A 20,427-nucleotide genomic window follows, 5' to 3' on the forward strand; every position below is an offset into this window, starting at 1 on the left:
AAAAGGTGTTAGGTGGTATCGGCTTAAGCTAAGACCCCAACCGGCTTAAAGCATCAGCCGCTTCGTTCTTTTGACGGTCAATGTGCTCCACCTGATAACCTTTAAAATGCCCTGCAACAGCATCAACCTCCCGGCGATAAGCCGCCATGAGAGGGTCCTTGGAATCTCACTTGCCTGATGCCTGTTGAGCCACTAGATCTGAGTCGCCAAGACATCTGACCCAGCTCAAACTCATCTCTTTTGCCACTCGAAGACCATGGAGCAAGGCTTCATACTCTGTTGCGTTGTTAGTGCAAGGAAATATCAACCGTAACACATAATAAAATTTGTCACCTCACGGAGAGGTTAACACAACTCCAACCCCCGAGCCTTCCAACTGTCTGGACCCATCAAAATGAATAGTCCAATATGTGTTGTCTGGTTTCTCTTCTGGCATATGCATCTCTGTCCAGTCATTAATGAAGTCAACCAGTGCTTGCGATTTGATCGCGATACGTGGCACATACTTCAACCCATGAGACCCAAGCTCAATTGCCCACTTGGCGACTCGCCCAGTGGCTTCTCTGTTTTGAATGATGTCTCCCAAAGGAGCAGAGCTAACCACGGTGATTGGATGTCCCTGAAAATAATGCTTAAGCTTCCGGCTTGCCATGAACACCCCATATATGAGCTTCTGCCAATGTGAATATTGTTGCTTGGATTCAATTAACACCTCACTGACGTAGTAAACCGGCCGTTGAACCGGATGCTCCTTGCCAGCCTCCTTGCGCTCCACCACAATAGCCACACTAACAGCTCATGAGTTAGCGGCCACGTATAACAGCAGCGGCTCTTTCTCAACTGGAGCAGCCAGGACCTGCGGCTCAGCAAGCTGTGTCTTCAAATCTTCAAAAGCAAAGTTTGCAGCATCGCTCCAAATAAAATCATCTGTTTTCTTCATCATCTCATATAGAGGCATTGCTTTCTCCCCTAACTGGCTTATGAACCGGCTCAAAGCAGCAACACGGCCCGCCAGTCGTTGAACGTCATTGATGCATGTTGGCTTGGCCAGGGATGTAATTGCCTTGATTTTCTCCGGGTTAGCCTCAATACCTCGGTTAGACACCAAAAAACCCAAGAGCTTGCCTGCTGGGACTCCAAAAACACACTTGGCCAGGTTAAGCATCATTTTGTAGACCCGGATATCATCAAAAGTCTCTTTCAGATCTGTGACCAAGGTTTCCTCTTTCCTGGATTTTACCACTATATCATCCACATAAGCATGAACATTACGCCCAATTTGATTGTGAAGACAATTCTGCACACACCGTTGGTAAGTTGCCTGGGCACTCTTAAGCCCAAAAGGCATAGACACATAGAGAAAGCTCCAAAAGGAGTGATAAAAGTCGTCTTCTCCTGATCCTTGACTGCCATCTTGATCTGATGATAACCAGAATAAGCATCCAAGAGAACTCAAGCGTGTGCAACCCGCTGTAGCATCAATGATCTGATCGATACGGGGGAGGGCAAAAGGATCAGTCGGACAAGCCTTGTTCAGATTGGTGTAATCCACACACATACGCTAGGTGCCATTCTTTTTGAGTACAAGCACCAGGTTGGCTAACCACTCAGGGTGAAAGACTTCTACAATGAACCCAGCTGCCAAAAGTCGGGCCACCTCTTCTCCAATGGCCTTGCGCCTTTCTTCATTGAACCATCGGAGAAATTGTCTGACAGGTTTAAACTTTGGATCAATATTGAGAGTGTGCTCAGCGAGTTCCCTCGGGACACCCGACATGTCTGAAGGTTTCCATGCGAAGATGTCCCGGTTCTCATGGATGAACTCGCTGAGCGCGCTTTCCTATTTTGGATCCAAGTTAGCACTGATGATGAACTGCTTGGATGAGTCGCCAGGCACAAAGTCAACCATCTTGGTGTCATCAGCTGATTTGAACTTCAACACCCGCTCATGCTCTATTATTGGTTTCTTTAATGATGTCATGTCTGCCGGGTCAATATGATCTTTGTAAAATTTTAACTCCTCTGTTGCACAGATAGATTCAGCATAGGTAGCATCACCTTCTTCACACTCCAAAGCTATTTCCCGGCTCCCGTGTACTGTAATGGTGCCCTTATAACCCGGCATCTTAAGCTGCAGATACACATAACATGGCCGAGCCATGAATTTGTCATAAGCCGGCCGTCCAAACAGAGCATGATATGGGCTTTTGATCTTAACCACCTCAAAGGTTAATTTTTCTGCTCTGGAGTCATACTCATCTCCAAAGGCTACTTCCAGTTCAATCTTACCCACTGGGTATGTCGACTTGCCAGGAACCACACCGTGAAAACAATGTTGGATTGTTTAAGACTCTTATCAGTCAATCCCATCCGGCGAAACGTCTCATAGTAGAGGATGTTGATGCTACTGCCCCCATCCATGAGTACTTTAGTGAATTTGTATCCACCAACCTGAGGTGCCACCACCAAAGCCAAGTGACCTGGATTATCGATCCAGGGTGGGTGATCCTCTCTGCTCCACTGAATAGGCTGCTCTGACCAACGTAAGTAACGTGGAACCGCCGGCTCAACGGCATTGACGACCCTCTTGTGAGGTTTCTGGTCTCTCTTACATAAGCTAGTGGTGAATACATGGTATTGCCCACTATTCAGCTGCTTCGGATTGCTCTGATATCCGGACTGTTGTTGCTAATTACCTTGGCCGGGTTGTGGATTATACCCTCCTTGGTTACCAGGATGACCCTGACCGTGGAATCCTCCTCCACCTAAGCCGGCGCCCGGGCCTTGGAAACCGCATCCACCTGAGCCGCCACCTGGGTCGTGACCTCCATAAAACGCGTTTGAATTTTTAAACGCCTTCATGATTGTACAATCTTTCCATAGGTGGGTGGCTGGCTTCTCCCGGGTGTCGTGTTTTGGACAAGGCTCATTCAATAATTGCTCAAGGGTGGGACCTGGCCCGCCCGACCGAGGGGGATGTCTTCCCTTGCGCCGTTGATTTCCGCCCTGTGCATTGGTGTTAGCAACAAACTCATCAACCTTACGTTATTACCTCCTTGATTTGCCTGGTTATGCTGGTGACCCTTGCCGTTGCCGTTCCTCTTTCCCTTTGTTGCCTTTTCTTTGTCAGACACCGGGTCCTTGGTAGTATCAGAATCAGCATACTTGACGAGAGCCGCCATTAACGTTTCCATGTCATTACAGTCATGTTTGAGTCGCCCCAGCTTCTGCTTCAGAGGTTCAAAACGGCAATTTTTCTCCAACATCAAGACCGCTGAGCCGGCATCCATATTATCAGATGAATGTATTATCTCCTTGACCTGGTGCACCCAATGGGTTGTGGATTCACCATCCTCTTGCTTGCAATTGGTCAGGTCCACAATCGACATAGGCTGCTTACACGTGTCTTTAAAGTTCTGGATGAACCGGGCCTTCAACTCCGCCCATGAGCCGATAGAATTGGGTGGCAATCCCTTCAACCAAGTACGAGCCGTTCCATCTAACATCATAGTGAAATACTTGGCCATTGCTGCATTGCTCACCTCCAATAACTCCATAGCCATCTCATAACTCTCAATACAAGCCCTGGGCTGTAAGTCAGACGTGTAATTAGGTACCTTACGAGGCCCCTTAAAGTCCTTTGGCAAACGCTCATTACGTATGGTCGGCACCAAGCAAGGAACGCCTTCGGTTCTTGTGGCCGCTCCTGCCTCGACCGAGGTTGCGGGATAAGCCAGAAAAGTTTGATGAGCCGCCTGGTCTGCTGCGATTTGAACTGCTCGTTGTGCCTCTTGACGAATCCTCTCCTGATCCGCCAAGTTAAGGGCTCCAGTCCGCACCGGCTCATGCATGTATGGTCGGTTGTGGCGTTGAGCATTGCTTGACATTTTTGCGGATTCCATATGCCTACTGTAACTCAGGCTCCGGCTTGGGCGAGGAGTTGAATGGATCCTGTCTCGACTATAGGAGTATGCATCCTGCTGCGCCAGAGCTGTTTGAAAAAGCTCTCTTACCCTCCATGTTTCAATTGCCGCCAGTGAGTCACCTTCCATCGGAAGAGCCGCCAGACGAGCCGATGCTGCGATGAGGTTTTCCAAAGGGTTGGAGAAGTGACCCGGCGGCGTTGGGACGTAATGAGGCGGAGCGGTAATTATACGAGGCGGATCCATGGCGCGCGGCTGGACCGGTGCGCTGGGTGTTGTAATTCGAGGTGCCTTCGGCGGGTTACTTCCCCCGGCTCCGGGTGTGTGAAAAAGATTCCTAGGATCGAGCGTCAGAGGCAGACGTGATTGGGTTTTCTGATGCCTCCTCCTCATGACCTCGTTCGACACATTTAGATCCACCGAGAGCCGGAAGGTCTCCGCTTGAAGCTATTGAGCACGAACGTCCAAAGCCGCCCGCTCTGTTGCCATCCTGACTTCCTCCGCGGCTAGATTTTCTTTAGCTTGCACCATCTCTTCATGTACGCGTGCCACCTCTGCGTCATGCTGGACTTTATCCACCGGCTCTACCACGGCAGTCAACAGAGTCGTCAGTTTATTCATGAGGTCCATCAAGATCTGAGCCGGGGGGCGCGCGGGGTCTCTTGACCCGGCTGCGGACGACCCGGTAGATGTTGTTGCCGCTGCTGTAGAGTTATGCCCGGGTTGTGTCCCCGCCATGAAGACTCCGGCCCAATTCGGCGGCTCAAGAGGGTCCGGAATACTGCTGCCATCGGAACAGCCCCCGAGCATGCCATCCTGCAGTTGGTACAAAGAGATTGTCTCGCCCGTTGATGAAGCAGTATCAGAACAGACGGCCGTCTCACCGCCCTCCATCGATCCTTTTGAGTATTCACTATCGTGGACGCAGCCTACAAAGGCATGCTTCACGGCAAATTGAACACGGGCGGTCCTCGTGCGCCGAGCCGTTTCGATGAGGTTGGTGTGGACATACGGCTCAGGACCTGACTCGCCGATCTGGCCTATGAAGAAGTGAATTCCGCCGAAGGGGGCCCGGTATCCGTACTCAATTGAGCCGGCCTCTGGGCCCAGCCTTCGTCGTCGATGTAGAGCTTGCCGCGACGACTCTTGGTCATCCGGCCCACAGCGTATCCCTTGAGCCCTTCGAAGTTGCCCTTCAAGAACTCAAATCCACCGTGCGCTGGCCCCACTGTGGGCGCCAACTGTCGTGGAATTGTCACGACAGATGTCCTAGAGCAAGGACTTAGTCGTAGGGCCATCGCACTAGGAAGCTTAAAGGGGTTAATCGGGACAAAGGACACGAGAGGGTTTTATACTAGTTCGGCCACTTACGATGAAGGTAAAAGCCTACGTCTAGTTGGGATTGGTATTGCTGGGGTTTCGATCACCAAGAGGCTCAACTCGTCGGCTTGGTTATCGACTTGTTGTTTCTTGCCCTAAGCCGCCACCGGGTCGTCCCCTTATATACATGGGTTGACGCCTGGTGGCCTACAGAGTCCCGGCCGGCTCATAATCGTATCCGACTCGGTGACTTCCTTTACATGCCTTTCTTTACAAGTCTTTCCTTACATACGGCAGTTCACAATATCAGGCCTTAAACCGCCTTCAGGCCTTTGGGCCTTCTATAAGACTTAATAAACTACAATCTTGAATGTTTACTGGGCTTCTTGTGTAACCCTCCATTGGGGCTGACCCGGCCCCTCCTGGGCGGGTCATAACCGATAGTAATATCCCCAACAATTATGCTTGTATTATCATGATATTTACATAGAAATTATCGGGGTATGTTTTTCAACAATTCTCACCACATGGTGAAAAGTGGATGTGGTATTTGTACGTGAGTTTTTTTGGGGGATATTTGTACGTGAGTTATCACCTCAGATGTCTGTATATAGCCGGACGCGAACTAGGAGCACTTGGCGACGATGCTTACCGGAATCTCACCCCCTGCTCTGTTGTCTAGGGATCAGTGCATAATTAGATTAAATGAATAGCTGTTGTTGAATACACCGCTCCATCATAGATTGGCACAGTGCGTTCCTGTTTGCCCGCATTATGTTAGGGCCAAAGCCGGACTGAAAGCACAAAGTATAGCTCATCATTTATTGGACTGCAAGGACTATTGAGCCACCTATACTTTATATCCACCTTACTAATAACACCAATTGTATTGTTCAAGAGGAAGACTATCGTGGCATGAGTTCTGTGAGACCGCATTTAATAAGAACAAGTATAACAGAGCTGAATCAGCCGGCTATAAGAAATAAAATACTCCCTCCATTCCCTTATACAAAGCCACTATGAAAAATACAATTTGCATCTATACAAGGCCACTAATAGTAATCGAGGCAAAAAATAATGATGTTTCCTCGTACTACCAACTTTTTTAATACTTGCATGCATGTAATCATAATGACAATGTGCTACTTTCTTCCATTCCTTCTTTGCATGTATGTGGGCGTATTAATGAACCCCGTTAACAAAAAGAATAATTGACTTGCAATTTGAGTTTGTGGCCTTGTATAAGGGAATGGAGGGAGTAGTATATTTCTGCTTAGTTTGAAGAAAGAGAAAAGGAGAGAGAAGGTAAGTGAGCTCTTCGTGAAGAGCCAGCTCTAGTACATACTCCTAGACACTTTGTGAGAATGAAAGATGAGACATATAATAAAAAAAATAGTACACTTTTTGATCTACTATTATACATGTTGGCTATAAGATGAGTTGTAGATGACATGACACTGGCTTATAGCCAGCAGCTAACTATACTATTAACCATGCTTTAAAAGAAAAACCAGGTATTGTTATCTAATGAAAATAAAGCTATATGCTCATCCAAGCAGATCGTATGTTATTAACACAAGTGTGTCTTTCACTATCTTATTTTCCTCCAAGGAAATCAATACGCAAGCGAGACACATGCATGGTTGTGATTCCTGGTCTAATTTCTTTGAATATGGTAGCACCAAGCAAAGGGGACCCACGCCTAGGCATGCAGGGTCTGTTGGTTCAGACGTAGAGCATTAACTAACGAGTGTCGTGTGGAACGCGCCCTAATAATGCCTTGGACACGAAAGTCTGTACCAAGAATTCTAGCGCCAGATTTATTGTCAACCTAATTTTTATAGAAGTACTTTATATCACCTGACCAGATGTAAAAATTCAAAAAGGTGTGTACTCGTTGTAAAAAACCCAAACTACAGTCCTCTGTTCAAGAGGTGAAACCCCTGCACCGCTGATAAATGAATTTGCTGTCCAGACAGGTAATATAAACCCAAACAGATCAACTAGGATGGCTAGAACCAAAAAATACATTATTATCAGCGTGGTTGTGCAAAACAGAGGAACGACGAAAAGATATCAGTCAGGTGACCTTGACACAGACGAACAACAGAGCAAGGAGATTAAGCACTAAAAGAGCAATGACGGGGGAAATTTCCAATCTTCACGAGATGAGTGGAAGCGGTGGTTCTTCACCTAGGCCAACGGGAGCAAGAACCATCTAGAGAAACTAGGAAATGGATGGGCTCTCGAGTTGTGGGCGTCAAATGGATATAAAATAGTGTGAAAGAAGAAAAATATGAGGGAGAAGTGAGGAGGGGCCAGTTGGAAGGACGAGGAGCGTCTTCGCATTTAGTTTAGATGGATGGTTGGTGGTTTGTAGTTGAGTTCAGCTCGCGTAGCCGAATTGAAGAATCTGTACCGAACTGTGTGGACTTTAAGGCCTACACAAGTGAAAAGCAAATGAGAATACCAGAGGATAAAGTTAGTAATACAATGTGGCTAATATAGTGGTTGCGGATCTCAAGATGACTGGGTGGGTAGGATTCTGGTGGGCAGCGTCGCCGAGTGCTCCTATGCAATTTCGGTATATAGCCATGCTATTTACACCAAATTACCAGTGGTATATTTTTTTGAACAACTTTTATCTCGAGGGTGAAAAGTTACCGCGGTGTTTGTACATGACTTATTAGTTCTGATGTGCGTATATTACCATGTTATTTATAATGAAGTTTCTGGGGTATATTTTTCAAATGTCTCGGAACCATATCGTGGTGTTTCTGTTTGTCTGTTTTTAATTCAACGACCAAGTCGGCAAGGCACCACACTGTTCACCGGTGCCTTGGCTCGGTCAAGGCACCGGATCTCAGTCCCAGCCAAACAGCCCAACTGGGCAAGGCTATGAGAGCAACTTTAAGGGAAAGACCCATTTTATCTGTTTGGATCATCCGGACACAAAACTTGACCCAACGGGACGACACAAACGAACGCGGGTGTCCGCCTGCTGTCCTCCCTGACCCAAACTTGACCCAAATATAGGAAAAATTGGATACGAAGCGGATAGAAGCGGACGCTCTCGTCGACCGCTGTCGTCCGCTCGTGTCCGCTCCTGGTCCCACCTAGCAGTGCCCCGCCCACGCATCGACCGAGCCGGCTCCCCGCTAAAGCCGCCCGTGCAGCCCACGCCTCCATCCCGTTTCTTCTCATCCGCATCCACACATCTCCAGAACAAGAAAAAAGATCTCCCCTTCCACCTCAATCCTACTCCTCGGCCTCCTCTCGCCGCCGAGCCAAGCGTAGCAACCGATCGGTCGCTGCTCCGTCCATCCATGTCGTCGCTCGCCGTCCGTTGCGGGCTGGAGTGGGAGCTCGGCTGGCTCCGGGGCCTCTTCACGGCCGCGGAGCTGGCGGCCGCCGACCTGCTCCTGCAGCTCAGCGGGGACTACGAGGCGGCCGCCGCAGCGTCGAAGGCCACGATCTTCCCCTCGCCGCGCTCGGCGAGCTCGTGCTGCGAGGTCCCCGTCAAGGAAGTGAAGGAGCGGGTCGTCGAGGAGACGGCGCCCTTGCCGCTGGGGTCGCTGGACAGGCGAGCGAGGAGGAGCTCGGCAAGCGCGTGCCTCGAGGACCTCACCGTGGTCGGCAAGAAGGAGCTGGAGCCCCCGCGGATCGCTAGGGAGACGGCGCCGGCACGGAGGAGACGGGGTGCCGGTGTAGCTGCTGTCCGCTTTTGGGTTCTTGCGTTGGATGCCTGCCGTGTTCGTCCCATGTCCGTCAGGCGGACATGACGTTTTTTGTCTGTTTGGGTTCCTGTGTTGAAGTGGCTGACGGACGAGGGAAATAGCATGCTCTCTGTTCATGCACGGAAGGCGTTTAGGCCCTGTTTGGTTCATAAGTCCTAAGACTTTTTCTAGTCCCAACTAAAAAGTTTCTGGTCTCTAAAAAGTCCCTCCATGTTTATTTCCAGAGACTAAAAAGTCCCTAGTCCCTTCCTAGAGGTTATTAAATGACCATGTTGCCCCTAGTATATAGAGAAATAACAATCAAACAACATCATGGGGTGACGGGCCAATGAATGCAGAGGGGCATTGTTGGAAAAGTCCCAAAAAGTCTCAAAAAAGACTCACCTTGAGAGTCTTCTTCATTTAGTCCCAAATGTCAAGTTTAGTCCCTAAAAAGTCCCCCCATTCGTAAAAAAGTTTCTAAAAGGTCCCTGGAAACAAACACCTCTTTAATTTCTTCGACAATCGAGGCGTCTAAAATGGTGCCAGATTACCGCATCTATTTTACTACCTTCATTTCAGTTTACAAGTCCTACGCGTATACCTAGGTGGTCAATTTTATCACCTTAATATAAATTATATAACACAAAAATTATACGGTTTGAAAATAGAACATCTAAAGTTTATATTGGTATATTTTTTGTAATATATGACTTGTATTAGGTTGGTTAAATTGACGACCTAGAGATACGCACACGCCCTGCAAACTGAGAGAGAGGTAGTAATACCCTTCACGGTTGGAACAGATCATACCAGTGACCGAAAAACTGCAAATCGTGAGTGGTTTCAAGGTTGCAATCAAAATCCAGAGCTGAAAACTACCACAGGCAACATCAGCTTCGAACGTGACACTGAAAACAAACATGCAGCATCCATCGAACGACAATATCAGAATCACCCAAACCTTAGAAAACAGCACCAAGTTGTCATCAGCCCGTGAACCGTTATCCAACAAACACACACACTGACTCAGGACCTAAGCCAGTACCCGCTACACGCTACAGAGAACTTGTACTAATTCAGGGATCAAACACACACTGATTCAAGAGTTAAAGCTAGTAAGCGCTAACGCCAACAGAGCATAATTAAGAACTTCAATTGAAAAAAACATAATTAAGAGTTTGAACTACTACTTCCTGTCATAACCATTGCATAGATTCAGGCACAACCAAACAGAGCTAGCAGCACTCTGCTCCCCGCATCCGTCAGGCCGGGGCGTGGAAGAGACGCACGTAGCGTCCCCGGGCGTCGTAGGAATGCGCGCAGTTCCAGACCTTGACGATCTGGACGGGGACGACGCTGGAGGAGTCGTCAAACATGTAGGCGATCCGGAGCTCGCGCGGGATTTCTCGAGGGTGCCCCAGCTCAAGGACGACGCGGACCGTGGAGAGGTCGGGCGCCGTGAAGCAGGCCGGGTCGATTCTCGCGCAGGAACCCGAAGCGCCGGCAGTTGTCCTCGATGTCCTCGGCGGTCCGCTGCTCCACGGGGTAGTCGTGCAGGGCGACGTGGGCCATGCAGTCGGTCTCGGGGACGGGGACGTTGGGGACGCTCTCGGTATCCCGCAGGAGCTTCACCGTGACGCCGTCGACCTCGAACGGCTGCCTGCGCATGGCCGCCTCCCGCTCGGCGGGCGTGCCGAAGCGGAGCGTGGCGTCGCCGTACCCGCAGGTCGGGAACACCTCCAAGGTGTGCGGCAGGTCGGGGGCCAGGGCGCGGAAGACGCGGCGGATGAGGGGCACCGGGTCCGTCCCCGTCCCCGGGGTGATGTACGCGTACGCGAAGCGCTTCGCGTAGAGCACCTCCTCCGGGCTGCGGCGCAGCGTAACGTACGCGAGCTCCGGACGGGACCGGGGCGTCTGCGACGGCGGGACGGCCAGGCGGACGGCGGCGGCGGCCGGGAGGACATCGTAGCCCTTGAAGACGTCGTAGAAGGCCGGGCGGTCGGTGGGAATCCGCAACGCCGTCGCCCCCTCCGGGAGCAAGGGGACGGTGGTGCGGGCAGCCATGTCGACTTTTGGAGGCAGTGGAGCGAATGGAACGGGAGGAGTGTTGCGAGGAAGACTGGAGTGCACAGGATGCTGGGTGCCTGTCCATTTTTAAGGTCCTCGGGGCATCGACCACAGACCACTGGAGGAGAGGTTGGTGCTCGTGCAGTAATGGCAGCGTGAACCGGCGAGTTGGAAGGTGGCGTGCCTTGCGGGTTTTGGGCAAGTGACTGCAGCGCGTGCGAAGTCAGGGTTGGCGTGATGCCATGCACATAGCGCGCACCTCGAGGCTTGAGTTCATGGTCAGGTCAAATCGAAGGCAGTCGGAGTTGCCGTGACAGGTCGTGCAGATAGGACATAACACTTATTATAACCTAAAGATGGTCTATATGCAGCATTCAAATAAATTAAAGGGCTCGTTAAATTTCTTTTTTAAACCCAGTACAGACGCAAGCACGCATATACATGTGCATACACTCATCATATGAAAGCACACACGCACACCTTATCTCTATGAGCATCTCCGAAAGACTGAACCAGCATATCATCTTGAAATTTACTAAGTTGCCGTAGGCACTTCGTCATTGACGGAAACATCTCCTCCCATTGAATGCGCATCGCCGGAAATCCTGAGATAAATATGAGCACAAGGACTTGAATCCTAATGGGCTGGAATAACCACCATCACTTTTTAACCATGCAACCATAGGTTGGTTCGCTCGTTAAATCTCGATTGACTAAGATTAGCAAAGTCTTGGATCATTTTCTACACCATTGGATCCTTGCTTAACGATTGATGCACTTTGAGGTGGTCTGGTTGTTGTTGTTGTGTTTGTTCGCCTAGAACAGGTGTATGTCCGTCGGACCTTTTTTCTTGTGAAAGTGCGGAGGATCTCGGTCCCCCGCCGGCGGTAGGGACCTCATTCTTGTTTTTGCTAGGTTGAACGTCTTGGTTGGGGCTGTGTGGCGGCGGCGGTAGCAATAATGTCTCGCACGTCCTATCCTCGTCCTGATGGTCCGAATAGCGTCGTCGGAGGATGTGTGGAGGTGTGTCTCTGTCGGATCTCATGGGATTCGGTCGGTGCTGGTCTTCGGTGAATCTATTTGGAGCTAGTTTTTGTTCTTCTTCGTTCGTGTGGTTCCAGTTTTGATCTTTTCAATCTACAACTATCTTCATCGGCGATGGTTGCTGCTCTGGTGTGCTGGTCCTTTGGGGCCTTAGCACGACGACTTCTCGACTGTTGTGATGGTCCTTTGGGATCTTAGCACGACGACTTCCCAACTATCTACTACAACAAGGTTTGCCCGACTCCGGTGATGGAGGGGTGATGACGGCGGCACACCTTCGGCTCGCTCCAGTGCGTGTAGTCGTCGATACGTGGTCCATAGACCTAGTTGTAATTTTTATTGCCTCCTGTGTTCTCTGTACTGCCATGATTGATAAATAGATTGGAAATTTCTCTTGCAAAAATAAATAAATACATAGTTCTTTTTTCTTTTTCTGCATGATGTACCAGTCTTTTTTTGCGAGAAGATGTACCTGTTATATGTCCGTCGAACCATTTTTCTTGTTGGGTTAGGACATCTTCAAAGCTGATCCGCAAATGTCTTTGGTATATGTCTGTTTTTATGTCTGGACGTGGTCCGCAGATATGATGCGGGAGGGAACCATTCAATACCTAATCACAAAGTATCCGTCTAGGAGGAGAAAAAGTAGGTCGGGACCGTGCATATGGTGGGATCTTTCTATTTTGGTGTCCGGTTGGCAGAAAAGAGAGAAAAGAGTGACCACCACGTGTGGTTGGCAGGAGATAGAAGAGAGGACCATGCATGTGATTGGTCAAATGCATGTCGGACTCCGGCAAAGTCCCCACGCTTGTCTCAAGGATACTGGAATCTGTACGTCCGAACTGCAAAGCAGACATATACAGATCCTCATTGAATGGCAAAAGTGGTCCGGACACTGCTGTCCGGACATATAGTCAAGATTTAAGGGTACACTTTGAAGATGCCCTTGTTAGATAGATCTCTTCCCCAATGGGCCCAACAGCCCGTTGGACCCTTGACCCACGCCCTGGTCGGGGGCGTCCAGCCCAAGCAAGGCTGGTGGGCACCAGTCGCGCAGTGCCATATAGAGGAGGTGGGGACCACGACACAAGGTACGAGGTTCGCCGTCGCCATTGTTCCCTACTCCTAACCCTAGTCCGATCGAGAGGGAGGCGTTGAAGCGATGGGAAGCTCCACCCCACCACTCACGCACTCTCTGCCATCATCGTCGTAGCCATCCACCATGGCCACTTCGGCGGATTCATCCACCTATGGAGAAGGTAAACCACCACAAACCACTGTAAACTCCAAGCCTACCCAATCCAGAGTGATATCAATGGTATCAACAAGATTAGGTTTGAGTTTTTCGGTGGAAATAAAAAGAATCAAAGCCCTCCCCACAGAACCTTAATCTACAGGGTAAAGAAAACACCTCACCGGAGAAGGGCCTCGGGCCTCCCCGGCAAAAAGCGCCACCGCAAGGCCGCACCTTTCCTCTCGATCCGGACGGGCATCGGCGCGTCGAGCCGTCCGGAAGAAGAACCACCAGAGTTAGCCCAAGGGCTCGCCAGAAAAGGAGAAGGGGGCACCGCAGCCAAACCGCTCGACGGCGGCACGCTCACCGCAAGGTGGGCGCACAGCCGGCGAGGGGGTAGGCCACGACGCCGCCGTCGGAACCTTCACCGCAGTCATCGTCCAGATCGAGAAAGAGGAGGCACTGGTGGTGGAGACAAAGAGGAGAGTACAAGAGGAAAAGGTGGAGGAGAGGGTGGCGCGCACAACGCGGTTACTATCGTTGCCGTTGCCGGCGGCCAGTGAAAACTCGCTGGTGGCCTCGAGCCCCAGCCGCATCAGAGAGAGCACCGAGCGGCGTGGATGATGAAAGGAACGGGGAATGAGAAAGAGTCGGCGGCCGGACGCGGTGCGGTGGTCTCTTGGCGCCATCGCCGGCGGCTGGGCGCAACCCCGTGCTTCCGTCGTCAAGAGAGAGAGCGTGACAAGAGAGAAACAATTGGGGGCTAGAGTTTTCGGGGCTGGAGTCGCCGCCTCATTTTGATCTAGTGAGGAGCGCGGACGTCCGTCTGATCAGATCGGACGGCTAGGAGGAAAAACCTAGCTCGTTGTCGGGCTTTAGGGCCAAAAGAAGGTGGGATTTTGGTCTGGCGGACCAGGCCAGAGAGCAGCGCCCCGCGCTGGGCCATTGGGCCGGTTACGGCCACTAGCGGCACACGCTCAATAGGACAGAGAGAAGCGCGCAGCTGTCTTCTGTTTTTTGTCTAGTTTTTGGACAAATTTCATACAGTTTTGCTATTCAAAATTATTCAAAGAAAAATTATCGTTTAGAAAATAGAAAATTAAAAGTAATGTTTCAGAAAAGAAAAAGTTTATGCTTTTTTATTCAAGTTTTCTGCTGCAAAGTAAAAGTTTTATCCTCCAATTAAATTGGAACCAACGGGAAAATTTAATTGGAAGAACTATTCTTAGCAATGTTTTTCCCCTGTGGGTGAAATCAGATTCAGATAGTTTCCGCTATGACAAAAGAAAGATATTTGTTTTAAAGTTAGAATATGGTATTGTTATTTTCTGACCAACGTTGATGATAACAGTAGTGTAATTCTATGAGTCTTATGTTGAAAGCTTGAATCTCTAATAGATTTTGTATCAAAGTGACCATTTTTTAGAGAACAGATAAAGATCAAGAAATGCTCTTGAGCTAGAGAAATGTATATTTCTTGTTCCCACTACAATAAAGTTGATGATGATTATTTCTTAGAAAAGATGTTCAATAGAAATACTATCATCACATTGTTATGGAATTAATGTAGAAGGATGATGTTTTATTCTAATTCTGCCACAACGGTGAATATAAAATGAAAGTTTTAAAAAGTTTAATGTGCATATTTTTTAACCAGACCAACGTAGGGTTATTTTTATGCTCATTATTATTGACTATTGGCTAAGTTTTCTTAGACTAAAAGTTTTTTATGCTTTCATTCGTGAAAGCGAATGGATGGGTACTTGTGACCCGAAAGATGACCAAGAAAGGTCATAACGTGAGGTAGTATGTTCTCTCTAAAGAATGGCTTAAAAAAAGAATTCTGGGATATTAATCCAAGAAAAGAAAAGAGATAGATCATTGAGAGTCTTGGTTGACAAATGTTTTTCATGTACTCTCTATGAAGATCATTTTGAGATGAAACAAGCAATATGCGTGTTTAATTTGACCAACGCCGGATCAAGCATGTGTGTCAAAGAGCATTCGGATTTATTTCTGAATTTAATGATTGAATATGCAGTCAACAGAGCCAATTCTGGCATTTATGTCCCTTACAGGGAATTACCCGCATAGCAGGAAAAGATGATTGTAATAAAACCCGTATGGCGGGAAAAGTCTGGGGAAATACCTGCGTGACTGGGTAAAGTTGACATAGTATTATGTCAAACATCCTGTATGGCAGGAGAAATTTTGGCAAAGGACTTATCCTGTATGACAGGACAAAGATATGATGACTCATGTGTGTTTAATGTGTCCCACTCTGAGAGAAAAGTATGGAGTAGCTATTATGCTTTCCTAGTATCGACCGTACACCTTATGTGTAACCGTCATTAAGCACTCAATAAATCCAAAGTGAATAAAAGTTACAGACGAACCTAAAGATAAGATTGATATGCAAGTGTGACTTGCAAAAGTACAAATGATAAAGAACACTGTTGAGTTTCTGAAATGGAATGAGGAAAAAGTACTCCCATACCAGTTAACAGATAACTTCATTTCGTATGAAGTAATCAGATAAATGAAGTAGATAATCAAAGTTTCCTCAATCCACAAGAGTTATGAATGTTTTTTCGAAATTGTGGCAGAAAAGATCTTGCCACATTTCGAGGGGGAGAAAGAAATATGAGATAAATTAAGAATGATGAACCTCCCCTATACTTTAGATAATGCGATGCACATTATGCATCTAAAGTGATCCATTAATAAAGAATGTGATCATCTCGGGAGTACGACGGTCATAATACCCCTAAAGAAGAAAAAGACAGTTGTATTCCTAGATCTTTTACAGTTCTGAAAGTAGACTAAGGAATACTAAGACGGTGCTTAAAGTGAAAAACAGAAGAAAGTATTAACAGAATAAACCCAAATGATAAAGTTTAAAGATACCCCATTTTTGGTGAAGATGAAGTAATTTGGGGGAGCATGGTATGAAAATACCTAAGACTCGAATAGAATGTATCTGGGGGAGCATGTTGTATGACCTATACAACACCTGTCGTTAGCTCTATAAGGGAGGAATGAGTAAACATGGATCTTGTGACAAAGGTCCCTGTAAAACCTATTGCCTCTTGGAAATGAAAGACTATAGAATTAATTTTGCCTCTTGGCAATGGCAGAGAAACAACAGCCCCATATGAAAGAAGTACCAGTACCTGACCTATTGTGTACCTTGCCATGAGTTTAGCAAGGGGGTACGATAGTGATCTAGGAGTGGATCACTGGACATCGGTCATAGTTATCCTTATTTACCTAAGAGGACTAAGGAAATATTTCTTGGTTATGGAGGTGATAAAGAGTTCGTCGTAAAGAGTTACGTCGATGTAAGCTTTTACACCGATCCGGATGACTCTGAGTATCAATCTGGATGCATATTGAAAGTGGGAGCAATTAGCTAGAGTAGCTCCGTGTAGAGGATTGTAGACATAGAAATTTGCAAAATACATATGGATTTGAATGTGTCAGACCCATTGACTAAAACTCTCTCGCAAGCAAAACATGATCACACCTTAGTACTCTTTGGGTGTTAATCACATGGCGATGTGAACTAGATTATTGGCTCTAGTGCAAGTGGGAGGCTGAAGAAAATATGCCCTGGAGGCAATAATAAAGTTGTTATTTATATTTCCTTATATCATGATAAATGTTTATTATTTATGCTAGAATTGTATTAAGTGGAAACTTGATACATGTGTGGATACATAGACAAAACACAGTGTCCCTAGTAAGCCTCTACTAGACTAGCTCGTTAATCAAAGATGGTTAAGTTTCCTAGCCATAGACATGTGTTATCATTTGATGAACGGGATCACATCATTAGGAGAATGATCTGATGGACAAGACCCATCCGTTAGCTTAGCATAATGATCGTAAAGTTTTATTGCTATTGCTTTCTTCATGACTTATACATATTCCTTTGACTATGAGATTATGCAACTCCCAGATACCGGAGGAATGCCTTATGTGCTATCAAACGTCACAACGTAACTGGGTGATTATAAAGATGCTCTACAGGTATCTCCAAAGGTGTTTGTTTGGTTGGCATAGTTCAAGATTAGGATTTGTCACTCCGAGTATCTGAGAGGTATCTCTGGGCCCTCTCAGTAATGGACATCACTATAAGCCTTGCAAGCAATGTGACTAATGAGTTAGTTACGGGATGATAATTGCAAGCAATGTGACTAATGAGTTAGTTACAGGATGATGCATTATGAAACGAGTAAAGGGACTTGTCGGTAACGAGATTGAACTAGGTATGAAGATACCGACGATCGAATCTCGGGCAATTAACATACCGATGACAAAGGGAATAACGTATGTTGTTGTTGTGGTTTGACCGAATAATGATCTTCATGGAATATGTAGGAACCAATATGAGCATCCAGGTTCCGCTATTGGTTATTGACTGGAGATGTGTTTCGGTCATGTCTACATAGTTCTTGAACCCGTAGGGTCCGCACGCTTAACGTTCGATGATGATTTGTATTATGAGTTATGTGTTTTGGTGACCGAAGTTTGTTCGAAGTCCCGGATGAGATCACGGATATGAAGAGGAGTCTCGAAATGGTCGAGAGGCAAAGATTGATATATTGGGAGGTAGCATACGGACACCGGAAGGGTTCCGGAGTGTATCAGGTACATACCGGAAGGGTTACCGGAACCCCCGGGGAAAGATATGAGCCATAGGAGAGAGGCTAACCAGCCCACAAGGGCCTGGTGTGCCTCCCACAAGGGAGGAGTCTGAATTGGTTTAGGGAAGGGGGCGCCACCCCCCCTTTCCTGTTGGGGAACGTAGCATGCAATTTCAAAAAAATTCCTGCGATAATGCAAGCTCTATTTAGGAGATGCATAGCAATGAGAGGGGGAGAGTGTGTCTACATACCCTCATAGACCGAAAGCGGAAGCGTTAGGTTAACACGGTTGATGTAGTCGAACGTCTTCGCGATCCAGCCACTACTGCAGGATGCTGCTAACGCGACACTACGATCAGAGACCCTTCGATAAAACTGTGTGCGATGTAATAATCGCAAACGGTGGTATAAAAAACCCATAAAAAAGGTGCAAAACGTTTGCGATGGAGGATGCATCAAACACGGTTCAGATTTTAGTTGCGTGTGCGATGCAGAGCACACGTTTTAGTTCAGTTAACTGTTTGCGATGAGGAGGAACAAAAGAAACGGGCAGCCATATGAAGGTGTGTGCGATATACATCATACAGTTCACTCGGATGTACTATTTGTGATTAGGCAACACAAAAGAAACGGTCAGCCAGATCAAGGTGTGTGCGATATATGGCATGCGGTTCACTCGGATGAACTGTTTGCGTTGAGACAAGAGAATAGAAACGGTTAAATATATTAAGATGTGTGTGATACGCGGCAAACATGTCTGTAATTAGAAATATGTGCGAAGACCGATAATAACACAGACGATTGCTTCTAATAAGATATATGTGATATGCTCTGTCTACACAACATATAGAGGAGGTGGGGACCACGACACAAGGTACGAGGTTCACTGCCGCCACTGTTCCCCACTCCTAACCCTAGTCCGATCAAGAGGGAGGCGTTGAAGCGATGGGAAGCTCCACCGCCACCACTCACGCACTCTCTGCCATCACCGCCGTAGCTATCCACCATGACCACTTCGGCGGGTTCATCCACCTATGGAAAAGGTAAACCACCACAAACCACCGTAAACTCTAAGCCTACCCGATCCAAAGTGCTATCAGCCCTTAAATCTTCTATTTTCTTGTTTTTGAGGAATATATAGATAGAACATGGTGAGCCATTCTTTTCTTTTGTTCACGCGAAGACAGTGTGTTCTGTTTAGTTCCACCGTTAAAAATTATTACGACCGAATGATGCAATCATAGTCAGTGAGCAAACACTTAAATGATAGCACAATGACCTTTTCTTAACGTGTATGGACATTATTGTAAAATCCCAACTAAGCACTAATTGTTCCTTTTTTACCAATATTTATTGGGTCCCGATAACTGCCACACGTGTGGTGTATCGGGTAGTTGTGCCACACGCCTCATGTGGCATGAACAACAACCAGCCCACACACCTACGTGTGGGCAAAACAACTAATGCCCACACACATCTTTTTTTCCCTCTTGAATCCTCTCACACGCGTGCATGTGGGCGAAGTTGATAACGCCCACACGCCCGTATGTTAGGCCACGTACCTTTCTGGCCCCGCACGCGACACGTGACGCCCACCGCGCGCCCGCAGTTGCCATGGTCCAGACCCTCGTCCATGTTCGTTTATCTGCAGTTGCCATGTCACTAAACTACGGTTGCCATGTCGGACAACTGCAGTTGCCATGGTTGCTCAACTGCAGTTGCCATGTATGGTCTGATCTAATGTAGTTGCCATGATTTCATAACTTTAGGAGTTGCCACATACTAACACTAGGCAGTTGAGAGAGTTGCCATGTGCTCACAAGCATGCTAGGGCAGTTGCCATGTAAAAAAGGAAGAGTTGCCATCTGCTTACGTGCACGTTAGGGCAGTTGCCATGTACGTGCACGTTGGGCAGTTGCCATGTACCATGCAAAAACACATGACAACTCGGTAAAAGACAGTCGCCATCTGTTTACGTGCACACTAGGCAGTTGCGTGTATCCTGCAAAAACACATGGCAATTCTGGTAAAAAAAAAGAGTTGCCACCTGCTTATAAAGCACACTAGAGGCAGTTGCCATGTGCGCTGCAAAAACACATGGCAACTAGCAGCTTACGTGCGGGAAAGAAGACGGGCGTGTAGGCGAGATGGCAAATGCCCACACACCAGCCCCTATGCGTGACTAAAAACTGGTGTGTGGGTGAACTGCTAAACGCCCACACACCGGCCCCTCCGTGTGGTAAAACAGATGTGTGGACGAACTATGTCACACACCATACACACGCCTTGTCCTACGTGGCACAGAAAATTAGCCAGATTGTGTCAAAATTCGTGCATATAGTACTGGACGGTGATGGATGCGTGTGGTCGAGATGGTCAACGTCCACACGTGTGGATGGGCGTTAACATTTCGGTACTTATTTACTCTTTTCTCCTATGATTATCCATCAAGAGGATCCAATGCAAAGGAC

This window comes from Triticum dicoccoides, chromosome 5A, assembly GCF_002162155.2.
Source record: "Triticum dicoccoides isolate Atlit2015 ecotype Zavitan chromosome 5A, WEW_v2.0, whole genome shotgun sequence".
NCBI lineage: Eukaryota > Viridiplantae > Streptophyta > Magnoliopsida > Poales > Poaceae > Triticum > Triticum dicoccoides.